The sequence below is a fragment of the Limulus polyphemus genome, unplaced genomic scaffold (assembly GCF_000517525.1).
Source record: "Limulus polyphemus unplaced genomic scaffold, Limulus_polyphemus-2.1.2 Scaffold1927, whole genome shotgun sequence".
NCBI classification, from domain to species: Eukaryota; Metazoa; Arthropoda; class Merostomata; order Xiphosura; family Limulidae; genus Limulus; species Limulus polyphemus.
Window position 1 is genome coordinate 208,900 of NW_013667537.1, and position 3,721 is coordinate 212,620.

General features: G+C 34.3%; 1 pseudogene; it reads right to left on the reverse strand.

The window, feature by feature from the left end:
* Window positions 1-3,721, reverse strand: part of LOC106465385 — a 163,917-nt pseudogene that overhangs the window by 151,160 nt on the left and 9,036 nt on the right.

Genomic DNA, 3,721 nt, shown 5'->3' on the forward strand with positions numbered 1-3,721 from the left:
TAGCATGAGAGAAACATTGCTTTGCAAACCTTAAGACTTAATAAAAAAATTAGATATCCTGCATATGAAAGCATTGTAATGTTTACTGATAAACTGCTATATTTCGTGAACATTTAAAAGTTTAAAAGTTATAGCATGAAAAGTATAACACGAACAAAATAGTTAAGAGGTCGGTCCTAGGGACCGAGACTGGGTTGAAAGAGTTAATGGAAATAATACTTCTACTAGTGACTGGAGCATAGTGGAATCAAATACTTCAGCATGATATTGAAGATTGATGATTGGAAGAGCTCTGTTGGATGTGAAGAATAAATATGTTGTACATGACTTTACCCAGGAAAGTCAGCTAGTGATAAAAGAAAAAGCTGTTTATTAGTATGTTTATGCTGATAACATTGTATTCCACTAAGGTGACATGGTTTGGATGTACAATCTCTGCTATAAGAAAGGAAGAACTCCAAAGTTAAGCAGGTATTGGGTGAGGCCATATGCTGTACTGAAAAGAATTAATGATGTAGTTTACAGAATCCAGAAAGATAGGCAATCCAAACCAAAGGTTGTCCATTATGGTCACCTTTAGAAGTACGTTGGTGAGAGAATGGATAACTGGGTAACTCTAGAAAAGAAACTGTCAGCATAAACTCAACCTGCTGAGGAGCCTGAAGTTCTTGCCAAGACTACTTCCAAAGTTGGTGCCAGCAGTGGATTCAATCGACCACCTACCTACCCAGTAACAATGAAGATTCCATCCCATCTATATATCATGACCTTCAGAAGAGAAGAAGCACCAAAAATACATAATGAATAGACAATTAGGTGTAGTGTTTTATCATATTGTATTTTATTAGCATTGTTCAAGGGACTTTACAATCCCAGAAGAAGTGTTATAAGCTATATTTTTAATGTTGTAATTTGAATGTTAGCAAGAGGGAGCTGTGGGTCTTAATGATGACATTCAGAAGCCAACCAATGAAAGAACAATGTTACAACGTTAATAATAACATTATTTTTCTAAGTTCTGGAAAGTGTTCATACAGTATGTATGAAATCTCCACAAATTATTTTATTACCCTAAACTATGGTTCAGTGTTAAAAAACGTTCATATTCCTTTGTTTTTATGCCAAATTAAAAAAATATATATTACCTTAGAGTGTGGAACAGGTCTCAAAAGTGTATCAACTGGTAAAATACGGAATTTCACTGAAAAATTAAGTCATCAGTAAAAGTTAACATTATGATATGGAGAAAAAATATATAATATATAGAGAAATCTGTTATGATAAGTTTAACTTACAATTCTATAAAGTAACTTATTTTAGCCAATTAAACAATGGAAAAAATATAGCTTAAGCAAAAAGAATTATGAGGTATGAACTAACTCAATCACACATTAAAACACAAGTTTCTTGTCAAAAAATATACATGTATAATACATAAGGATGTACACAATGAATGACTTAAGATGAATGTTCTTGCATCATGTTTTAATTTTATTTTAAATACATGTTTAAAAAAGATATATAAATATAACATCAGGTCATGGTGATAGAAAGCCATATGACTTATAAATGTCATCCTTCTACCCACCAAAACAACTAAAAAAAGTAACAAATTCAAAACTAAATTTTGTCATTCACATTCTTGTAACAACTAACAAGCAGATAAAATAATTTAAACTAACAAATTTCATCACATAATCAGGCAAGCTAATCCCCAAATTTATAATCCTACAAACCAATATTACATTCAGGTGTCTTAAGATTTCCAAACATGTTGGAAAGAAGAAAGTGTTAGTAAAGCTTTCTGTGGTGTTATTGTTGAAACAGGTGATTAAGATCAAATGTTAGAAGTTTTGATAACTTGCCCCTGGATGTCTTGTTTGAATGGGAAAATAAAACAGGTTTGAACAAACTTGGATACCATAGTTTTAGAAGCCTTGATTTATAATTGCTTTTTTGTCAAAATTATATCTAGTGATACTTATTTCTTGTCTATTAACACTTCTTGGTATATTACAGCCATAAACAGAATCATACTAAAAAATCATTATTCATTTAATCAATTTAATTTTTTTTAATATAAAGAAAATCATCTTGAATAAAACAATATATATTTCTAGTATGTTACCATATTAAACATGTATTATTTTCTTATTTCATTCACACTATACCATACATATTACATGTACAATGGAAAAGTCAACATTTTCCTTACCTGAGAATGTATTTCAGATAGATATTTACCTTTCCACAGAACAGATAGTCTACACCTTGTGCAACTTCTGAAAAATTCTGTACACGCACCATGCCTCTAAATGCAACTCCCATTCCTACACATAATACGAACAGTCCAGACCCACATACCGATCAACACTTAATTACAGCCATTTAGGCTCAGTCCCAAATATTTCCTTTCATTTTATATTTGTAAAACACCTGCTATTATGGGCACTCATATTGCGGTCAACTTGGCTTGTGGTCATTGTTTCCCACTCCCAAGTGGTTTCTTTGAACTCATTATTGTGGCCACCCAGGCCGGCTCTCACCTGCTGCTGCCCAATTAAGACCTGTCAATTAAAGTGAGGCTATTACCATATATTGACTGATAGTGGTCACATCTTGTTGGTGTTACAAACCAGGTGACCATTGATGTTCCCTATTAATGTCACGCTAACCTTACCTGATGCTTCACACTTCATGCTGCACTGATGATCACACATACATGATCAAACAAACAGTACACTTTCACACTCCTTTAAACTTTGTCATTTGCAACACTTCTAGCAAGCAATATTAGACTATTCCATGCCAACAACAGGAGGGCAATATATCCTCCATACACAGTACTCCCCTTCAGCACTGTGTAAGTATACCAAAAGCTCATTATTCTCAAGGCAACAAAGATACACAGAAAGTAAGAAGGGTAGGTGGTTCTGTGGAGAGATATCTATCTGAAATGTTAATTTAAGTAATGCTACTAATTTCTTCACAGAACAGATAACTTGAATATCACATGGATAAGATGGTTGAGCGACTGGTGTAGATAAAGAGGTTTAAAGGATGAGCTCCTTTCTGAGAATATGGCAACAGAAAGGAAAAACTCTTGTAGTGTGTCACCCACTGAGGGGTAGAGAATGGGAATATCAATGCATCCCTCTTAAGCAGGGAATATTCTTCACCCAACAAATATGGTAATGCAGAAAGGTACAGTAAAACACCTTATTGCATGACACTAAAATGTTGCAAGAGTAGCTGGAATGTAAAAACTGCTCAACTGAACTGTATATTTCAGGGGTCAGCAGAACATGTACATGTAGTATGGCTTGGGCAGTAGTTAAGCCATATACTATGTGAGAACTACTTATCAGAATAAAAGGGTGTGGGGATAAATTATACCAGACAGTCATCCTGAGGAGAAAGAATGCAAGACCTATACAGCTAGTCATAACATTTTCAGGTAAGATAAATGTTAACTTCAAAAATTCTATTTGCCTATCCACAGAACACATAGCTAGAATCCCACATTGATAAGATGGTGGAGGGATAGGTTCAAAAAAAGAAATTTCAAAAAATGAGCTCCTTTCAGAGAGTATGTCAAACGAAAAAGAAAACTCATGAAGCATGTAACTCACTGCAGGTGGGGGGGGGGGGGTTTTGGGGGGAAACCCCACCCCTCCAAAACAGCCCTTTTTCCCCACCAAAAGAAGAAAGGGAGAAAAAA